The sequence below is a fragment of the Heptranchias perlo genome, chromosome 12 (assembly GCF_035084215.1).
Source record: "Heptranchias perlo isolate sHepPer1 chromosome 12, sHepPer1.hap1, whole genome shotgun sequence".
Taxonomy (NCBI): domain Eukaryota; kingdom Metazoa; phylum Chordata; class Chondrichthyes; order Hexanchiformes; family Hexanchidae; genus Heptranchias; species Heptranchias perlo.
Window position 1 is genome coordinate 28,122,429 of NC_090336.1, and position 23,203 is coordinate 28,145,631.

The 23,203-nt window shown below is 43.7% G+C and overlaps 1 long non-coding RNA gene across 1 annotated transcript in view; it reads left to right on the top strand.

Moving 5' to 3' along the window:
* LOC137327696 (uncharacterized) overlaps window positions 1-23,203 on the top strand; it is a 333,654-nt gene that overhangs the window by 234,187 nt on the left and 76,264 nt on the right. The gene's annotated exons all lie outside the window — the stretch shown is intronic.

Consider the following 23,203-nt stretch of genomic DNA (forward strand, 5'->3'; position numbering starts at 1 on the left):
GTTAGGAGAAAGAAATTGGGGATGGCATTAAAAAAAAAGGAGAAACGTTAAGAAACACATTTAACATGCACGATCATCTGTCCTGAGCGCCGAAAGCTGATCTCTCATCAAGTTTTATGCTATTGTAAACAAGGGGTCTTTTCCTCCTCGGTACAGTTGCTGCCCTGCTGTCACAAGATGACAGCTTCAAATTAACTCTCCTTTCACTTTGCAAAGTAATCTTTTGGAAACGTGGTGCACTGGGATAACGCACCACTCTTACAAATCATAAACAAACGGCAATCTATGGACACTGTAACCCGGCGTCAAAGTGATATTTTCAATGTTCAGTGGTAATCCATCAAATAGCCTGAAAACTTTTTAAACTTCATTTAAATCTCTTTAATGTTAGTGGAGTGCTGGCTGTCTGCTGGCCCTGTGTCATTGTAAGTAGATACCAGTCCTGTAGTATAAGTGTGCCCATGTGATTTTCATCATTTTAGTGATACCAATGGATCACTATTTTAGTGATACCAGTTGACCATGGTAACCTGGAGTTTTGCTGTTTCAAGGGGCCTGCTGGGGCGGGGGATTAGTGTACATATCTGCTGAAAAGATTTGGAAACAAATTTGTGAAATGTATTCAGTGAAGTAAGTTTTCTTTGAAAATGAGTAAATGATGAATCATTCCTGTTAATCACCGCAGATAGATAGATAGAATCATAGAATCATAGAAGGTTACAGCACGGAAGGAGGCCATTCGGCCCTTCGAGTCTGCGATGGCTCTATGCATGAGCAATCCAGCTAGTCCCACTGCCCTGCCCTATCCCCGTAGCCCTGCGCATTTTTTCATTTCAAGTACTTATCCAGTTCCCTTTTGAAGGCCATAATTGAATCTGCCTCCGCCACCCCCTCGGGCAGTGCATTCCAGATCCTAACCATTCGCTGTGTAAAAAATTTTTTTCCTCATATCACCTTTGTTTCTTTTGCCAGACACCTTAAATCTCTGCCCTCTGGCTCTTGACCCTTCCACCAATGGGAACAGTTTCTCCCTATCACTCTATCTGGACCCTTCATGATTTTGAACACCTCTCAACCTTCTCTGTTCCAAGGAGAACAATCCCAGCCTCTCCAGTCTATCCACGTAATTTAAGTCCCTCATCCCTGGAATCATTCTAGTAAATCTCCTCTGCACCCTCTCTAAGGCCTTCACATCTTTCCTAAAGTGCAGTGCCCAGAACTGGACACGATACTCCAGCTGTGGCCAAACAGTGTTTTATAAAGGTTCATCATGACTTCCTTGCTTTTGTATTCTATGCCTCTATTTATAAAGCCCAGGACCCCATATGCTTTTTTATTTGCTTTCTCAACCTTCAATGATTTATGCCACTTTCAATGATTTATGCACATATACCCCCCGGTCCCTCTGTTCCTCCACCCCTTTTAGAGTTGTGTCCTCTAGTTTATATTGCCTCTCCTAATTTTTCCTACCGAAATGCATCACCTCGCAATTTTCTGCATTAAACTTCATCTGCCACATGTCCGTCCATGCCAGTAGAGTGTCTATATCCTCTTGAAGTCTATCACTATCCTCCTCACTGTTCACTACCCTTCCAAGTTTTGTGTCATCTGCAAATTTTGAAATTGTGCCCTGTACTACCAATTCCATGTCATTAATATATACCAAGAAAAGCAGTGGTCCCAGCACCGACCCATGGGGAACACCACTGTACACCTCCCTCCAGTCTGAAAAACAACTGCTCACCACTACTCTCTGTTTCCTGTCATTTAGCCAATTCTGTATTCCATGGGCCGCAATCTTAATAGCAAGCTTACCATGTGGCACTTCATCCAACGGTTTTTGAAGATCCATATACACGTCATCAATTGCATTGCCTTCATCTACTCTCTCAGTTACCTCATCAAAAAACTCTATCAAGTTGGTTGAACATGATTTGCCTTTAACAAATCCGTGCTGGCTTTCCCTAATCAATCCACACTTGTCTAAGTGACTGCTAATTCCGTCCCAGATTATCGTTTCCAAAAGTCTCCCCACCACCGAGGTTAAACTGACTGGCCTATAATTGCAGGGTTTATCTTTACACCCTTTTTCGAACAAGAGTGTAACATTTGCAGTTCTCCAGTCCTTTGGCACCACCCCTGTATCTAAGGATGTCTGGAAGATTATGGCCAGTACCTCCGCAATTTCCCCCTTCCCTCAGCATCCGGACCAGGTGACTTATCTATTTTAAGTACAGCTAGCCTTTCTAGTACCACTTCTTTCTCAATTTTTAGCCCATCCAGTAACTTAACTATATCTTCTGATATAGTTAGTTGAACAGAGACTCTGATAAAGAAATAAATTTGTTCCCCTCAGACATCTTGCTTACGTAAGTACTTTAGTGCATGTAAAGAAAGGGAGAAGGTTGGCTCAGGGCCATGCAGCTACATAATGGTTTTGCCCAGTGGAGCAGTATAGGGGATGGGGAACAAGGTGGAAATGTGTACAATTGCAGATGAAGCTTAGAAAGGATGAGATGGACCTAGGGCCTACAAAAATCTAAACCTGGGCCTGCACATTGGGAGTAAAGACCAAACCAGAGCAGTAAATATTTCTGAGAAATATGAGGAGAGTGATTGACAGATTATGTGGAGCTTTAAGAGACATAATTGCATAAACAAACAAACCTTTGCCTATGCACAAAATAAAATACTGCAGATACTGGAAATCTGAAATAAAAACTGAAAATGCTGGCAACACTCAGCAGGTCAGGCAGCATCGTGGAGAGACGAAGGTGGGGTTAACTTTTCAGGTTGAGGATCTTTTGTCAGAATCGCTGAAGAGAGGTCAACACCCTGAAACGTTGACCCTAGCTATCTCCCTCCAAAGATGTTTCCTGACCTGCTGAGTGTTTCCATCCCTTCTATATGTATCGTTTAATTAATTTTTACTGCTGGCATCTGGTAGCACTGAAGAGGTTGCTCTCGAGGTTTGGCAGCATTGGAGAAGGGGGGGGGGGTCTTAGGATGTCGTGACACTGGGGTTTGGTAACACTAGGGGATTTTACAGCATTGGGGGAAGGGGGTCTGATTGTACTGAATATGGCAGGACTGTGGAAAGGCAGTCCCCAGATTCCAGGAAAACTTCAGAGGAAGCAGGCTGAGAATCACTCTCTTGACCTGCCCTGCCTCCACCCTGTAGTCCTACCCTTAGCTGTTCCTCACCAACTTATCTCACCTCTGACCTTCTCCTAACCCCTGGGCTGGGGCAATTGTGGCCCACATTATTCTTACAGAACCCGGAGGAGCACTCCTAAAGTAAGAAAAGGCAGAGTGAGAACAGGAGGAGACAAAGAAAGAACTTGCATTTATATAGTGCCTTTCATAACCTCAGGACCTTCCAAAGTGCATCACAGCCAATGAAGTACATTTGAAGTGTAGTTACTGTTGTAATGTAGGTAAACGTGCCAGCCTAGTAGCACACAGCAAGGTCCCATAAACAGCAATGAGATAAATAATCTGTATTCGTGGTATTGGTTGAGGGATAAATATTAGCTAGGAGAGCTCCCATGCTCTTCTTCAAATAGTGCAGTAGAATCTTTTACATCCTGCTTTGAGGGCAGATGGGGCTTCAGTTTAATGTTCTATCAGAAAAACACCTATGACAGTGCAGCGATCCCTCAATACGGCACTGAAGTGTCAGTTTAGATTCTGTGCTCAAGTCTCAAGTGGCACTTGAACCCACAACCTCCTGATTCAGAGTTGAGAGTGTTACCACTGAACCAAGGCATGTTAGTGTGAGCACATTCAAAATAGATGGCAGAATCTGAATAAGATGATGAAGAATAAGGAAGGCCCGAAGCAGAGAAAACAGCCTGTATAGCTGCTACTGAAATAAAATAGAACTAACTCATCTTGTTCAGATTAGTGGTACAAGCCCTGTGTATGCTGGTGTTTTATTGTATTGCTACTCATTTGCAGACTGCTTTCTGAGTTGAAGCAGAACAACCGAAAAATAAATCGATCATGTCTGAAGTAACTAGAAATGAATTGAACTGGAACATATACTAAGGCACAGGAAGACACTGAGATTGGATGACACAAAATTGGAAATAAATAATATAGGAATTTTAAAGTACTCTTCATCAACATTAACAACATGCTTTTATATAACACCTTTAATGTAGAAAAATGTGCCAAGGTGCTTCACTGAGGTGCAATCGAAAAATTGGATGCTGGGCCAAAGAAGGAGATATTAGGAGGGAAGATCATAATCCTGGTCATACAGCTGGATTTGAAGGAGGACCTTATTGGGGGTACATGACAGGCTGGAGTCAGAGAAACAAAGAGATTAGAGACTTCTGCCTTCAAACTTCTTTTCTTAGCATTGAGTGCAGTTCGAGGGCAAATGACTCCCAGGAAAACCTTGCATGTACTGACTGCAGAGCTGCTGTTTAGGTGTTACCTGCCTTAAGGGACATGCTATTATTGGCAATAACTGGTCTTCATTGTGGCCATTTGAATAAATAATGATTTTGTTGCTTCTGTACTTGTGGCAGAATGCTGTTAATATTTTACACTTAATGATGGAGGCAGTATTTAGTACTGTGCCACCTGTCCTTTTGTGATATGGCTTATTTGGAGGCAGATTGAAGGGAAACAATTCCTCTTGACAGCTGCTGAAGTCATTTGTCTGGCCATCTCTTGAGCCACACACACCTGTTTCCAGAGAGTAGGCCTTGCCCCCCACCCCCACTCTCCCTGAACGTACACTTGTCCCCATTGCCACTTAGAATTAAATGAGAAACCTCACAGTTAATCCAGCACCCTCCTTCTATTCCTGCAGCCGCATTCTTCATACCCTCACTCAATATCCCTGTTCCTTCACCTACTGCTTAGCACTATGGGGTCACACTCTTACTACCTCCCTCCAAGGAAGACTGTAGCAATATTGCTCGAGATGCTGCTGCCATCCCAGCCAGGTATTCCTTCACAGAGGGCGGAACCTTTAAATAAATGTAAAGACCACCAATATGTATGATATAGAAACTGGCATGCATACATCAATTCATGGCTGCATATAGTGACATCGCAACTCCCAGCCAGAATGGAGATGATTGGGTAATTCCCCCGTCAATCACGCCTGGCGACCACACTGGGATGGATTTTACGCACATAATTTGTATTATGTAACTATCCTACACTCACTGTATTTTGCTGGAGAAATAACCCTGCTGCACTCAGGAGTCTCTGTTTGCTGTAGTTTCAACAAGTCCCGTGCCGTCTCCATTGCCTGACATGGTGGTGTCAATATTCTCTCTGTTAATCAAACAGTGAGGGATGTGCCAGACCATGAGGTTAAAGATTGTTGTGGTGTACAATTCTGCTGGTGATGGTCCACAGAGCCTCATAGATGTTCCTTTTTGAGCTGCGAGATCTGTTCCACTTAGCATGGTCGTAGAGCCAAACTACATGTTTGAGAATGTCCTCACAGTGGAGATGAAACTATGGGCTCGATTTTCGGACGTCCGAGACGCCGGGTTCGTGGTGGGGGGGCTCCGAAAATCGGGGATTCCCGGGGCAGGTCCGGAGCCCGGCTCCAACCCGCCCACTTCCGGGTTCTCCAGTGCGCGCGCAGCCCCCACGTGCGGGACTCCCGCCAGCAATTAAAGCCGCTGGGGTCCAACTTAAACCAATTAATTAGATAGTTCAGGTAATTAGCAGACCTGATGTGTGTGATATTTTAGGAGGGGTGGGATTTTCATCTCAACTGAGTGTGTTTCCCGTACTGGGGGAAACACTCCCAGTTGAAATGGACGTCTTGCAGCCAGCAGCTTGTGGCAGCTGCAAAGATCCATTTGACAGGTGTGGGGGGTGGGAGACTCTCACTCATTGCAGGAGGCCACTCTGTCACTTTGGACAAGGTTTGGACTCCACCACCCTCCTCCTAACACAAAAAATCACCAACTTGCAATCTCAACCCCAATGTGCAGACACATGTACCTACCTTGCGGACCCCCTCAAACGTACATCTTCCAGATGGGGGCCGCCACAGCTGCAGTCATAACCTAATCGGAGGACGAACAGCATCATCAGCCTCACCGGCCACGCCGTCCACTTCTGACACGTGGAGCTCCACAACACAGTGCTGTGACACATCCACCTACACAGCAGGAGGGAGGGCAACCATAGAGAGAGATGCGTCGCAGAAGGCACTACCCTCACCACAGGGTCCACAGACCGAGGCTCAGCTTCCTGGACCTCTCTGAGCAGCAGTGCACACGGAGACTCAGAGTCACTCGACATGTAGTCATGGACATCTGCAGCCTGCTTCATGCCGAGCTGCTCCCGGTTGGCCCGAGCACCATCTTCTTACCTGTCACTGTCAAAGTCACCACTGCCCTCAACAACTTCTCCTCCGCATCCTTCCAGGGTGCCACCAGGGACATCGCCGACATCTCTTAGTCGTCTGCACAAAAGCGCCCTGCAAATACACCTACACCCACTCTGCAGTGACACAATGGGTGGCATCAGGTGTAGGTCTTCATAGTGATCCTCAGGAAAGGGCATTATTGCACAAACCAGACAAGATTTGCAAAGATGTGGCAGTAGTGGTGACAATATAATATGTAATGTGAGTTGATCAGAAATCAAATATAAGTAAAAACCATGACAAACCCTCAAAAACCCTTGTGCATCCCCTTCATGCTCACGACACGTTTGCCTTACGCTTCCTGATGCATGCCCTGTGGCTGCAGCACAGGTAGTGGCAGGTTGGGTGAGGCTGACCGTGAAAGAGATGCATGAGAGGGTGAGTATGAGATAGAGCCATGAGATTGTATGAGAATTGGGTTGAGTGGTAGTGGTGGGATGAGTACTGGCAAAGTGAGTAAGTGCAGGTAAGATGAGGATGAGGTTTGAGTGGGTGTGAGGAGTGATGTGATAGAGTAGTGTTGGCAGTGCAGAAGGAGATGTGGGGTGGGGGCGGTGATGTGGCAGATGGAGTGTAGGGGAATGAGTAAGTGTACTCACTTCGGCTGACCTACTGAGGTCATTGAAGCGCCTCCTGCACTATATGCAGGAGCGCGATATGTTTGTGGTGCAGATGACCTCCTCTGCCACCTCGAGCCAGGCCTTCGTGGTGGCAGAGGCAGGCCGCTTCCTCCCGTCTGTCCTCCCCCTCCTCCTCACCCCATCCAATAAGACCTGGAGTGAGGTATCATTAAACCTGGGAAGTGTTAGTGTTAGTGAGGGATCACTTTGGGACCAATGATCATAATTCCATTAGTTTTAAGATAGCTATGGAGAAGGATAGGTCTGGCCCAAAAGTTAAAATTCTAAATTGGGGAAAGGCCAATTTTGATGGTATTAGACAGGAACTTTCAGAAGTTGATTGGGAGAATCTGTTGGCAGGCAAAGGGACGTCTGGTAAGTGGGAGTCCTTCAAAAATGTGTTAACCAGGGTTCAGGGTAAGCACATTCCTTATAAAGTAAAGGGCAAGGCTGGTAGAAGTAGGGAACCTTGGATGACTCGGGAGATTGAGGCCCTAGTCAGAAAGAAGAAGGAGGCATATGACATGCATAGGCAGCTGGGATCAAGTGGATCCCTTGAAGAGTATAGAGATTGACGGAGTAGAGTTCAGAGAGAAATCAGGAGGGCAAAAAGGGGACATGAGATTGCTTTGGCAGATAAGGCAAAGGTGAATCCAAAGAGCTTCTACAAATACATAAAGGGCAAAAGAGTAACTAGGGAGAAAGTAGGGCCTCTGAAGGATCAACAAGGTCATCTATGTGCGGAACCACAAGAGATGGGTGAGATCCTAAATGAATATTTCGCATCGGTATTTACGGTTGAGAAAGGCATGGATGTTAGGGAACTTGGGGAAATAAATAGTGATGTCTTGAGGAGTGTACATATTACAGAGAGGGAGGTGCTGGAAGTCTTAACACGCATCAAGGTAGATAAATCTCCGGGACCTGATGAAATGTATCCCAGGACGTTATGGGAGGTTAGGGAGGAAATTGCGGGTCCCCGAGCAGAGATATTTGAATCATCGACAGCTACAGGTGAGGTGCCTGAAGATTGGAGGGTAGCAAATGTTGTGCCTTTGTTTAAGAAGGGCGGCAGGGAAAAGCCTGGGAACTACAGACCGGTGAGCCTGACATCTGTAGTGGGTAAGTTGTTAGAGGGTATTCTGAGAGACAGGATCTACGGGCATTTGGAGAGGCAGGGACTGATTAGGAACAGTCAGCATGGTTTTGTGAGAGGAAAATCATGTCTCACGAATTTGATTGAGTTTTTTGAAGGGGTAACAAAGAAGATAGATGAGGGCTGTGCAGTAGACGTGATCTACATGGACTTTAGCAAAGGCTTTGACAAGGTACCGCATGGTAGGTTGTTACATAAGGTTAAATCTCACGGGATCCAAGGTGAGGTAGCCAATTGGATACAACATTGGCTTGACGACAGAAGACAGAGGGTGGGTGTAGAGGGTTGTTTTTCAAATTGGAGGCCTGTGACCAGCGGTGTGCCTCAGGGATCGGTGCTGGGTCCGCTGTTATTTGTTATTTATATTAATGATTTGGATGAGAATTTAGGAGGCATGGTTAGTAAGTTTGCAGATGACACCAAGATTGGTGGCATCGTGGACAGTGAAGAAGGTTATCTAGGATTGCAACGGGATCTTGATAAATTGGGCCAGTGGGCCGATGAATGGCAGATGGAATTTAATTTAGATAAATGTGAGGTGATGCATTTTGGTAGATCGAATCGGGCCAGGACCTACTCCGTTAATGGTAGGGCGTTGGGGAGAGTTATAGAACAAAGAGATCTAGGAGTACAGGTTCATAGCTCCTTGAAAGTGGAGTCACAGGTGGATAGGGTGGTGAAGAAGGCATTCAGCTTGCTTGGTTTCATTGGTCAGAACATTGAATACAGGAGTTGGGATGTCTTGTTGAAGTTGTACAAGACATTAATTAGGCCACACTTGGAATACTGTGTACAGTTCTGGTCACCCTATTATAGAAAGGATATTATTAAACTAGAAAGAGTGCAGAAAAGATTTACTAGGATGCTGCCGGGACTTGATGGTTTGACTTATAGGGAGAGGTTAGATAGACTGAGACTTTTTTCCCTGGAGAGTAGGAGGTTGAGGGGTGATCTTATACAAGTCTATAAAATAATGAGGGGCATAGATAAGGTAGATAGTCAAAATCTTTTCCCAAAGGTAGGGGAGTCTATAACGAGGGGACATAGATTTAAGGTGAGAGGGGAGAGATACAAAAGGGTCCAGAGGGGCAATTTTTTCACTCAAAGGGTGGTGAGTGTCTGGAACGAGCTGCCAGAGGCAGTAGTAGAGGCGGGTACAATTTTGTCTTTTAAAAAGCATTTGGACAGTTACATGGGTAAGATGGGTATAGAGGGATATGGGCCAAGTGCAGGCAATTGGGACTAGCTTAGTGGTATAAACTGGGCGACATGGACATGTTGGGCCGAAGGGCCTGTTTCCATGTTGTAAACTTCTATGATTCTATGATTCAGCCTTCCCCCTGGGCTGCTCCATGTTGTAATTTTGGCTCCTTTCTGCTGCATCAGTCAGTGGAGGACTGCCCCTTTATGATGCGGCTGCGCAGTCCGCCCGCTGCGCAGCTTTCCAGCACGAAACCCGAAAGCCAAGGTAAGTGCCCTCAATTAGTCTGCAATCGCGTGCGAAGCACCCCGAATTCACTGGGTGCGTTACCCACGCGCCCAGTTGACCCCCCGCTGGCAACCCGCCTCCCTCCTAAAATCGAGCCCTATGTCTTTACAGGGACTGTGTGGTGATCACTTCCACCAATCCATTTGGATACAGATATGTCTGCAACAGATAGGTTGGTGAGGACAAAGTTACCTGCTTGTGTTGGTTCCCTCACCACCTGATGCAGGCTCAGTCTGACTATTACGTTTTTAGGGACTTGGTTAGCTCCATTTGTGGGGTGCTACTGAGTCACTTGTGGTGGTGGACTTTGAAGTCCTCCACCCAGCATGTATTCTGTGTCATGGAGGAGTACTGATTCAGCAGTTGAGGGGGTGGTAGGTCGTAATAAAGAGATTTCCTTGACCCTGTTTGAGTTGAAGCCATGAGACTTCATGTCGTCCAGGGTCAATATTGTGAACTCCCAGAGCCAGTCCCACCTAAATGTGTACCACCGTGGCAGTGAGGCAGGACATATCGTGGGATGGTTATGGAGGAGTCTGGGATGTTGGCTGATAGATATGATTCTGTGAGTGCAACAATGTTGCTTGATTAGTCTGTGAGACAGCTCTCCTAACCTGGACACCAGCCCCCAGTTATTCATTACTTTGCAGGGTTGACCACGCTCAGATTGCCTTAATTTTATTCTGATACAATGGCCTCAATTTTAAAATCAAATTGCGGGTGTGTTGGAGGTGGGGGGGCGGCGGTTGGGCTCCGAAAATGGCGAAAATCCCGAGCGGGTTTGGAAGCCGCCGACTTCCGGGTTCCCCACGGACGCGCCTGTGTGCACGCAGGCTACACGAATCTGGAAGTCCCGCCCATGTGTTTTCTTCCCTTTTCTGGAGGGGACAGGGGTTTGAGATTGTTTTCCTTTTCTTGACGCTGATTTATCCGCACCGTTCACTATCAGCGGCCACAAAGACAGTTTAGTGTTTAGCCACGATCTTAGGGGCGATCAGCCTGGCTACAGCTCTCTCTCCCTGCTGGGATGTACGTGGTGTCAGCTCAGTACCTCGCCACACCTGACGTCTTGAACTCTGAAAAGTCAGATGATTGAACTTGCACCTCTCTGGTGCCAGGTGTGGTGTGGTGTGGGGCTGTTGCTCCACTGAACTGTGCCACCCAATAATTTAACATATTCTATGAAAATAGATTATGAATGTTTTTGTTCTCCACATTTTACCATTATTCCTTTTCTAGATCTGTAAATGATCCATGAGGCTAGTTGGACTGTTATCGAAAGACAGCCCTTGTCAAGACCTTAAAGCTCTTCACTCAATGAGCACATTATACCACATCTGTCTTTCTATAAAATGTAGAATGATTCAATGAATGTTTTTTTTTAATTTGATAGTTTCCCAATGCAACTGCAATAATAGACAATCACACAATAACCCCAGATAAAAAGGATTCAGCTCCTGATAAGCTTACTTTAAGAAAGAAAGAAGGAAGAATTTGCATTCACAACCTCAGGACGTTGTAAAGCACTTCACAGCCGAACAAGTACTTTTGAAATGTAGTGACTGTTGTAATATAAGGAAATATGGCAGCCAATTTAAATACAGCAAGGTCCCACTAACAGCAATGAAATAATGACCAGAAAATCTGTTTTAGTGGCATTGGGTGAGGGTTAAGTGTTGCCCAGGACACTTCTCCTGCTCTTCTTTTGAATAGTGCCATGGGATCTTTTACATCCAATTGAAAGGAGAGATGGGGCCTTGATTCAATATCTCATCCAAAAGACGGTGCAGCATTCCCTTAGTAGACTGTGAAGTCTCAGGAGTAGGATTTCCATCCATAACCTTCTGACTCAGGGGCAAGAGTGTCACTAACAGAGCCAAGGTCGACACCTTTAGAAACCTTCAAGAGGATCCCTTAGGTGCCCGCTCGATAGCATCAGCGAGAGGCCCAACCATCTTCTTGGTTAGGCCTCATTTTAATTTAATTGGTGAGCTGACAACGCTCAACAATGGCTGAGAAGCAGCTCGCCATTGGGTAGGTCGGGAAATCCGATGGCTCCTCCATGGAGCTGAGCTGGAAGTAGGCCCTTAAAAGGGGGTAATGGGGGAAGCAGTCCCGGGGAGGTGGGGGGAAGGTAACAGAGAGACTGGCAATGGGTGGGAAAGTTTTTCTGGGGCCAGGAAGAGCATTCATGCAGGGAATTTGTGAATGGAAGTTCTCACCCACGGAGCCAAAACCGATCTTGTCCTCACCCGATGTCTGTAAATACACAATTTGCAGCGGGCTCACTTAACGTTGTTCAGGAATAGGAAACCTGGAAGATTCTGGGGTTACCTTATCTGTACCATTTAATATTTTCTATACTCAATGAGATCCCACTTTAACTGCCTTCTTTCTAGACTATAAGAGCTTGAGTTTATCTAATGGAATCTAGGGGCACTGAGACCAATTGTAGCACAAATTGCTGAGATCAGCTCACAACATAGAACAGATGATTGAACATGGATCATCCTGGTTTATATGGCTCATCTCCACACCAAGTGCATCTATCACTATGACATTAATGGATCTGTCTTGATGTTTAAATAAGTGCAATTCTCATTTGAGAAGTTAATTTTTTGCTGCTTTTTCTTCCTATCTGTATCACACTGGAGATGAAGATTACCACATGGAAGTAATTTCAAACCGATAGTTTTAGAGACTCTTGCTGTTTTATTCACGGTAGAAAACTTATTTACCATGTGACATCATCATTTAAGAAGATCAAGTTGAAGTCAAGCTTTTTTTTCCAAGTAAAGCTTTTAATTAATGCATTGTTTGGAAAGGCTTTATTTAATGGGTTCATTCCATCTGATGATTGACAGAACAGTTTTGAAGAAGCAACAACAACAGGTTAGCAGCTCCTCTGGGATGGGTTTGCTTGGCTCATTGAGTTTAAGGTCACGCAAACAGCATACACAAGGCTCTATTTTTTGACCATTCAGCGTATTCTCTGCCAGTGTTCATCAGTGGTGCTGGTGTTGCTTTCGTTGCCTCGAGCAAGGGATAAAGTAATTGGGCTCCCAAAAGAGCTTGGGTTGAATTCTTGACGCCTGACTACAGACATTAGCATTGCAATGTGTTGCTGTTTGTTGTATCATAAATGCTTTACACTTAACCCTGTCCTTTGAAGTAGCCTGCACAAGATTTTCACAACAACATAAACACTCCCAGCAAAAGATGCAGAGGCCACAGCCAGATCTATTTAATCACTTCAGCTCCAGTATTCTGTTAAAAGTGTACCAATACCAGCCTCAACAATAATGGGCCCAACACAACCACCTTGAGCTATATATATACCCAAAGTCTTATCCAGAAAAGGATTCTATCGGAGAAACCGAAACTCCAGTCGGGATTGCACTGTGCTTTCAGCTGGATAGGAAGTGCTGTAGGATTTTCTGCTTTTCAATTGAGAAATACTTTCATGGGGGCAAATTTTTGTCTTTACCTCCTGGGTGTGAAACATTGCCTGGGTGGAGTGTAGAAAGGAATATCTGGTGGGAAACATTGCACCCCCCTTCCAGAACCCGCTTAATTTTCCCTCTATTTAAATTAATGGAATAAAATTCAGGCTGGTTCTGAAACAGGTGTTCGATCCTCCCCACTGATTTTCCTGTCTGTGCTTCAACCAGGCAATGCTTAACACCCAGGCAGTAAAGACAAAAATCTACCTCGTGCCAAGCTCTTAACTTACTTCCATTGTCCTATTTTTTAAAAGAAAGCTCTTAACTTACGGCTCAAGTCAATTTGGAGTTAGGAATTTGAGACCTTGCTGCCTGATGGCAGTGATTTATGTGTATTTTAAATGAAGAGGAAGGATTTTGTTTTCTAAACTATGTTACTACCTATAGAGCAATGCCACAAATAAAATCAGTCACAATAACGCCCAACTTACATCTTACAGAATTAAAGGAAATGCCGGTATTTCTGATTGGCGTACACTTCTTTCAAAAATCAAACCTCTGATCAGTCGCTGCTCTCTGAGGTCATATGAAAATAGCCACCACACATGTTATGCGTTTGGGGTGCATCCAAATTGACTTATTTCCAGTGCATGGCTGGGCTGAGATTAAATTTACAATCGGAGCAGCAAATTGGGATCAAATGATCTAGATCAGCTCTCATTTCTTTTGTGCAAGTGAGAGTTGAAGGTCTGCAAGGTTACCTCCTGAAAGTGCAGCTTGTGCTGAGAAATAGTTCCACCCATGTCAATCCTCTTTGGTACCTTGGCAGATATTTATTGTTTGGGTGAGAGCTTAGACTATGAGTGGCAGTGGGCTCCTTGATTTGGAAACTATTACAGCCACGCTTGACGTTCTCCTTGTCCAGCGTTCTCACATATGAAGGTATCAGGAAGATGAACTCTGCTGATTCTTTCTTCCTCCCTTTTTTCCCATCACTATGCTGCCTGAGATTGAGGAATTTAGCACAGACCAGGGATTTAACTTCCAGTGCATTTGTCCACTAAGCCATTAAGGTTGTGCATATGTTTTTAATTTTCTGTGTATGCAACAATCATTGTGTTTCTGGTACCAAATGATCCTTTAGGACAACATATGTGCAAATCAGATACTAATTCTTGGGGATACTCAGTTTGACACTGATGTTTCATCTATAGGACCAAGGTTCATGTTTATCCCAGACTTGATCAGATGGAAATCTCCTCAGTTTAATTTAGTCTGCATTCTGCATTTTTTTTTGCAATCATACTTCGTGTTCTTAAAGGCTTTGGCAAAGACCCGCCATGTAATGAATATGTGATGACCTCTATCATCAAAAATTAATAATTATATTGTAATTACTGCAAGAGAATCAATTTTTATTCTAAATAAGAGTTCGTATCCATTCCAAATAACACCAACAATATATATTACAAATAACAGGGCAGTATATAGTCCAATTAATACAGTCGGTATGTTCCAAATAACATAGTTGGCAAATGTTCCAAATAAAACCGTCAGTATCTGTTCGCATAACACGGGGAGAGGGGATATTCCTTTCTTATGGTACATGTAACAAAATATTTCAGAAACAGGATTTCGCTATCATTACACAAAGGCTCAGAGGAAACTGCACCTCCTGGTCGTTATATATTCCAAATAAACAGTTGGTAAATATTCCACATAACACGATTCACATGTGTTCTAAATGATATGATTTAACTGAGAAGATTTTGTTTGTTCAGTACTTGTAGCAAAATCATAAATTTGTTCTTTACAGATCCATTTATAATTTCCCCGCAAAATAGTGAACAGTGGAAATCATCCCCAAATGTGGAGTGTATTCGAAAGTGATATTTTTACTTTCAGTCATTGTATTTTGGTGGAAATGACGTGATAAAATCTTATCCTTCTCAGCTTTGGAGGAAGTAATTCAAAATATAGAGCTGAAATATAAAGCAAACTGTATATTACGTTTGTGAGATTTCTTTATTCGTTGTTACTCTAGGCGCTTTTGTCTTCAGTGTTTCAGGCGACTCTTAACAAGTGAGTCTCAGCTCCCTGTAGTTCACAGAAAATGTTTTCACTTACTCACATACCGAGGTAAAGTTGTAGTGTGCCCAGGGAACAAACAGAGAACTCTATTCAGATTATTTCTGCTAATTCAGCTAATGGTTCTATCCCAGGCCTTCATGTGATTCTCCCCATCTTCAGTAGGGAGCAGACTTTGACTTAGGCTTTAACTACCAAACAAATGTATTAAACAATAAAAGAACAATAAATAGTAGCAATTACATATATATATATTTTCAGTAGTTAGTAAGCTTAGTTTTGGGATGTCCTGAGGTCGTGGACAGCGCTTATATAAATGCAAGACTTCTTTCTTTCTTTAATTATATCTTGTGTCATGGAAAATAATAGTTTACAACTGCTGTGCTAAAATTATGATAGAAGTAATATTCCAATGTAGCTTTCTTGCCTTTTTTTTTACCATCGACAAGAGTTATCCATCCTGACTATCTCTCTTTGAAGGTTACAGAAAGATTCATTAACTTGAACAGACAGGTTAATAAATACCATTTTAAAAAGTGACTGGGAATAAGCAGATTTAAATAACTGCCAATACATATTTGAACAAATCCCAAAAGATATTTGGTATTTGAATTGAAAGGCTTTGCCCCTCTCCCGCCTCAGATATCAGAGGGGCACGTCAACTAAAATCTGTTACAATTGTATTTAAGTTAAACTGGATATGATATCTGTGGTTGACAGAATTAAAGAAGCCAGTACCATTATAAACCTTGAACAAAGGTTTGTGTTGATTTTTTGTCACACAACACCGTTGATTTTTTGTCATAGTGCATTCATCACTGAGAATGCAGCTAATGGAATTTAAATACCTAAGTATTTAAAAGATGTTCGAAATATTGTGATTTTTAACTTTATATTCAATTCACCTTCCTCACATTGCTAGACTCAGCTGGGTTCTCCAGTGATGTTTTTAAGGTTCATTACTTAAACAAACTGTTGAAGAAATGGCATTTGATAAAGTACCACATAACGAATTTCTTAACAAAATTGAAGTCCATGGGATTAAAATGGCAGTGGCAGCATGGATAGGAAATTAGCTAAGAGACAGAAAGCAGAGTGTAGTAGTGAACTGTTATTTTTCAGACTGGAGGGAAGTATACAGTGGTGTCCCCCAGGGATCGATATTAGGATCACTGCTCTTTTTAATATATATTAATGACCTGGACTTGGGTATACAGGGTATAATTTCAAAGTTTGCAGATAACATAAAACTAAGAAATGTAGTAAACAGTGAAGAGGATATTAACAGTTTTCAGGAGGATATGGACTGGTGAAATGGGCAGACACATGGCAGATACAAATTAATGCAGAGAAGTGTGAAGTGATGCATTTTGGTAGGAAGAATGAGGAGGAGCAATATAAATGAAATTGCACGATTTTAAAGGGGGTGCAGGAACAGTGGGACCTGGGGGGGCTATGTGCACAAATCTTTGAAGGTGGCAGGACAAGTTTAGAAGGCTGTTAAAAAAGCATATGGGATTCTTGGCTTTATGAACAGAGGCATAGGTGGTAATTTTAACCCCCAAGCACGGGTGGGTTGGGGGCGGGTGGGAGGATAAAATAATAACTTTTTGGAGTCGAACTGCATCCCGGCTCCAACGCACCCACTTCTGGGTTTAACCCAGGCAGGTTTGTATGTGTGTGCACAACAGACACCATGAAGTCCTGTCCCCGATCTCCGATGCTGGCTGACCTCCGTCCGCCCCCATCGCTGGATCTCTGATGCTGGCTGGCCCCCCCCGGTGTCGTCCACATCCCTCACCCCCTCCCCCCCAACCCCAATTTTTTCCAGTGCCAACGATCCCTCTCTCCCTCCTGCCCCCCTTTCTGATTTCCAGCTCCTTTCACTGCCGACAGACAACCAGCCTGTCAATCTGGCTGCCTGGCGTGTGGGAAAATCAGAAGCACAAATACTCACCTTCAATTGAGTTGCGATCGCAGATTGCGACACACTCAATTCAATTCTGGGTTCCCTATGCGAATATCTAGGGACGCGCGGGTTACCGGGCTCCGAGATAAAGTCATGCCGAGAGAGTACAAAAGCAAGGAAGTTATGCTAAACCTTTATAAATCACTGGTTAGGCCCCTGCCCGGGTATTGAGTCCAATTCTAGGCACCACACTTTAGGAAGGCTTTCAAGGCCTTAGAGAGGGTGCAGGGGAGATTTACTAGAATGGTACCTGGGATGCGGGATTTCAGTTACATGGAGAGACTAGAGAAGCTCCTTAGAGCAAAAAGGTTAAGGGGAGAATTAATAGAGCTGTTCATTACCATGAAGGGTTTTGATAGAATAAACATAGAGTAACCGTTTCCAGTGGCAGAAGAGTCGGTAACCAGAGGAGACAGATTTAAGGTAATTGGCAAAAGAACCAGAGGCAACCTGAGGAGAAATTTTTTTAGGCAGTGAATTGTTATGATCTGGAATTCATTGCCTGAAAGGGTGGTGGGAACAGATTCAATAATAACTTTCAAAAAGGAATTGGATAAATACCTGAAGGGGAAAAATTTGCAGGGCTATGGGGAACGGGCAAGGGAGTGGGGCTAACCGGATAGCTCTTTCAAAGAGCCGGCACAAACACGATGGGCTGAATGGCCTCCTTCTGTGCTATATTATTCTATGATTCAATGAACAGGGGAAAACATGTCCTGTAAAAACCCTAGCTTCAAGTAGATGGACAATTGTGGACAACAGCATTTACTAGCTGGTTGCTGTTCTCCTCCCCAGACTGGTGCATCAGGGGCCCCTGCAGATTTGTATACCTAAAGCCATCTGTGCCGTTCATGAATTCCAAACCAATGCCTTGTCACCTGGACATGGAGCAGAGTGGAGGTTGGAATGTGCACAGATATAGTTGTGCTTCCTCAGAGCAGCATTGGAGGACCTGTTGAAAGCAAGCTACTTAATTAACGTGAAGCCTTGCAAAAATCTTGCCATGTTCAATGCTGAGCTTCCTCATATTACAAACAATCATGTTTCATTAGGCAGAAAAGGGAAGCTTCTCAGGAAAAATGAACCCACCTGAGAAATGAAATGATTAAAATGTAATTGACACGTGGGTTCGACCATAATGTTGTTTGCAGAGTGCTTAAAGTGACAGGTCAGTAAGGATTTATCTGAACTGCAATGGTCGGTTCTACTATCCCTCTGTGCTCAGCAAAGCAGGTTTCCTTTTTAAAAGTCATTTTTATTGATTCAGCTCTTTATATAAGTACAAAACATTTAGTTCTTTGAAAGCCCCAATGTTCTCTATTCCTCTCCTACAGGCACTAACTTCTTGACAGGGTAGTTTCACAGGTGCTGATGCTCTCTGTAACCTTGCCCAAAATGGTGTAATTCCTGTGTCCATTCTGCCAGTGAGTGTCTGCAGGTTATTCAACCATAGGGTATCACAGCCAAACCCAATCCTGTCCTCACCCAATGCCCACTTTTAGCTGCCTTCTATCGTGCCCTGTATTGCATATATTAGCTACTCCCTGGGTAATTTTGCTGGGCTGTCAGTTACACTTTTTATTCCCTCCAAGTTGATGCTGCTCACATCCTCAGACAATGATTCTCAGACAGGAGAGATTTTTTTTTATTTGTTCATGGGGTTCCCTAATTGCCCTTGAGAAAGTGGTGGTGAGCCACCATTCTTGAACAACTGAGTGGCTTGCTAGGCCATTTCAGAGGGCGACTAAGAATCAACCACATTGCTGTGGGGTCTGGAGTCACATATAGGCCAGACCGGGTAAGGACGGCAGGTTTCCTTCCCTAAAGGACATTAGTGAACCAGATGGGTTTTTACAACAATCGGGTAGTTTCATAGCCACCATTACTTATACTAGTTTTTTTTTATTTAGTTAATTGAATTTAAATTCCCCAGGTGCCATGAGCAGGATTAGAACTCGTGCCTCTAGAGTACTAGTCCAGTAACGTAACCACTATGCTACCGTACCTAGGGTAAAACAGTTCTCCCATCTCTACTGATGCTGGCCGTGCTACTCCTTGGTTGATTCAGCAGGAGTCAAATGATTTGTTCCCACCTCCATTTTCTGGACCAGTTTTTGTACGACCTGCAGATCACCTGGTGAAATTTCCTTGTCCTCTACCCTCCCCCACCCAGATAATGTATGGAATGATTGGCTATTGTGACCGGCCTCATGTTTGAAAGTTGACTACAAGTGGATTGTAGCTACCAGTCACCAGTTTCCTGAATCCAAATTCTGAGGAATAATTGAGAGCCAACCCGTACGATGTTTGTGTTATATAACATTTTGATTACCTTTCTAAACATCAACATAGCTGTCTTGGTAAAACACACACAAAAAGTGATTAAAGATCTAAAATGCAACAAGTGTCTGGTAGGGAGTGCAAAAACTTTTAATGTTCTTTCACGTTAACTATCTGTGGTTTGACCTGTATTACAAGACTGGCTCAGATGAAGAAAACCGATCAGTCCATTTGATCTCATCCTTCAAAATAGCAGCTTCACCATTTTCTAATACAGCATCTAGCTGTTTCTTGAATAAACCCAATAGCTGGCTTCAGCCAGCCTTCCTGGGGACCTGTTCTAACTGTTGGTTATTTGTGATCAGATGTACGGTGGTTCTTTAAAAGCATTTATTGTTTCAGTCTAATAGTTCTGTAATATTTTCTTAATTTTAGCTTCTTTTGTTATGGATATTGGACAATATTTAACTGAGCAGCCATATAGAATTAGAACATAAGAACATAAGAAATAGGAGCAGGAGTAGGCCAATCGGCCCCTCGAGCCTGCTCCGCCATTCAATAAGATCATGGCTGATCTGATCCTAACCTCAAATTTAAATTCATGTCCAATTTCCTGCCCGCTGCCCGCTGCCCGTAACCCCTAATTCCCTTCACTTCTAGGAAACTGTCTATTTCTGTATTAAATTTATTTAATGATGTAGCTTCCACAGCTTCCTGGGGCAGCAAATTCCACAGACCTACTACCCTCTGAGTGTAGAAGTTTCTCCTCATCTCAGTTTTCAAAGAGCAGCCCCTTATTCTAAGATTATGCCCCCTAGTTCTAGTTTCACCCATCCTTGGGAACATCCTTACTGCATTCACCCGATCAAGCCCCTTCAGATACAGAATTTGACCGGGGTTTGGGTTTCAATACAGTAAAGTATATAACTAGAGAGAAGCACATTCACTTAACAGGAATTCACAAGTTTAACTGGAATATCAATGATGGCATAGTTAGAAAATGTGTTTTGTAATATCTAATCATTTCTCAAAAATGTTTGTTGCTCATAGACTTCTTTTGTCAGAATCCATTGTGATAGCTCTTAGGCCTCATTTAAATTGAGCTTTTGATACTGGAGACAAAAACATATTTACGCAAATCAATTTTTCAGATAAGAAATTGAACAAATGTGTAACCTGTGAAAATCCTGAGCTGCAAAACTGTCCTGGTACTAAAGGGGTACCATCCAAGGAGGTATGTCACAAGAAGCTCGGGGAAAGCATGATATATCAAAGGGCCAAATATCCTCATTAATAAGCAACATTATCACAATGATGTGTGCCTATGCATCATAGTGATGTACTCGCATGCAAAACAATATCTCAGTTCATGCACAATGGCGGTGAGGTGGGAGATACCAGTGCAGAGTGTGTTCAGTGCAAGAAGAAGCACTGTATTGGTGTTGGGTTTCTAGCATGGAATTAAGTGGCTTGTTGGGTCAAGAAAAGCTGTACAAAAAGTGTAGTTTTGGTCTAAGTACTGCGTTCAAAAAAAAAAGGGAGTTTAATGGACCTGAACTAAAAGGACAATGGGAAAGTCTTGAAATCTCTGATATGAGTGTCCTTGAAAAGATCGTGCTGTGTGAGTTTTTCCTCAGTGTAGTTTTTTGCTCCATCTGGCTTTCCTTCGCCGCAAAAGTAAATTTCAAACTATCAAAATTTGTTTAAGTCTTGTTGTTCTAAAGCCTCACTGATGGGGGATTAGCTGTGAAAAAGTCAAGATGTCATACGTCAGGAACTGTCAACAGCCTTCCAAAAAAACCCGAGCTGACATCTGCTGCATATCAAACACCCGGCCTTTTTTTTTTGGTACATTGATCTCCTCTAGGCAAGCTCAGCTTTTATTTCAAAAGGGCCCAGAATTATATCCCTAAAATTTGTCAGAATCTTCAGATGCAGCTGGCACAAAGGGCCACCTTTGAAATCTGAGCATGCTGTAGGCCTGTTGGCATGCTCGCAGCAAGTGCCTTATGGTGTAACAGACAGCACTAATTAATGAAGCGGCAGTTTCCCTGGACTAATGGTAGCCAGGCTAGCAGAATTCTTCATCTTCCCCTTTTCCTTTTGTAAACATTTTAAGGGGTCCTTTAAAGTGACAAATAATTGGCTGTTAAAGTGTTTTGATCTGCATTCAGCCCACACGTGCCAACCACCCTCCTGACCTCAAGTCGTTCCATATATCTCGCAAAATGATGAAATTATCCTGTAAGCAATCTTTGTTTTGTCTCTGAGGATGCCATTGCATGTCGTTGAATAGAAATATAATAGAGAGAGAGAGAGAGAGAGTGGAGTATGAAAGACTCTTCTGTCTGGGAAGCATTTGTTCCGTTTACACTCCAACTACGCCATCCTATGCTCTCTTTCTTCTTCCTGCAGCCTCATTGTGTCTTGCTGTCTCTGTCTCTAACTCATTACTTTCCAGGACCTCAAAACTGTAGATTTCCTTACCTCTTTCACTCTTCTTTTCCACCTACAATCTTAAAACTTTTAAAATACAGGCTTAGCGTTCCCTAACCGGTACTTCCAGATTTACCTCCTTTTTAAAAATTCATTCTCGGAGTGTAGGGGGGTCGCTGGCAAGGCCGGCATTTGTTGCCCATCCCCAGCTGCCCTGAGAAGGTGTTGATGGGGCTGCCTTCTTGTCCGTGTGGTGAAAGTGCTCCCACAATGTTGTTAGGTAGCGAGGTCCAGGATATTGACCCAGTGACAATGAATGGATGGTGATATATGTCCAAGGCAGGAAGGTGTGTGACTTGGGGGGGGAACTTGGAGGTGATGGTGTTCCACGCACCTGCTGCCCTTGTCCATCTAGGCAGTGGAGGTTGTGGGTTTGGGAGGTGCTGCCAAAGAAGCCTTGCAAAGTTGCTGCAGTGCATCTTGTAGATAGTACATACTGCAACCATGGTACGCCTTTGTTGGAGGGATGGATATTTAGGCTAGTGGTTGAGATGTCGATGACGCGGTCTGCTTTGTCCAGGATTGTGTTTTGTTTCTTGAGTGTTGTTGCAGCTACACCGATCCAGGCAAGTGGAGAGTATTCCATCACACTCCTGATTTGTGCCTTGTAGGTGGTGGAGAGGCTTTGGGAAATCAGGGGGTGAGCCACTTGCTACAGAATACCCAGTCTCTGACATGCTCTAGTAGTCTCGACATTCATATGGTTGGTCCAGATGGGTTCCTGGTCAATGGTGAGCCCCAGGATATTGATCATAGAATCATAGAAAATTTACGGCACATAAGGAGGCCATTCAGCCCATTGTGTCCGTGCTGGCCGAAAATGAGCCACCCAGCCTAATCCCACTTTCCAGCATCGGTCCGTACCCATGTAGGTTACAGCACTCGTACAAATCCAGGTACTTTTTAAATGAGTTGAGGGTTTCTGCCTCTACCACCCTTTCAGTCAGTGAGTTCCAGACCCCCACCACCCTCTGGGTGAAAAAGTTTTTCCTCAGCTCCCCTCTAATCCTTCTACCAATCACTTTAAATCTATGCCCCTGGTTATTGGCCTCTCTGCTAAGTAAAATAGGTCCTTCCTATCCACTCTATCTCGGCCCCTCATAATTTTGTACACCTCAATTAAATCTCCCCTCAGCTTCCTCTGTTCCAAGGAAAACAACCCCAGCCTATCCAATCTTTCCTCATAGCTAAAATTCTCCAGTCCTGGCAACATCCTCGTAAATCTCCTCTGCACCCTCTCTAGTGCAATC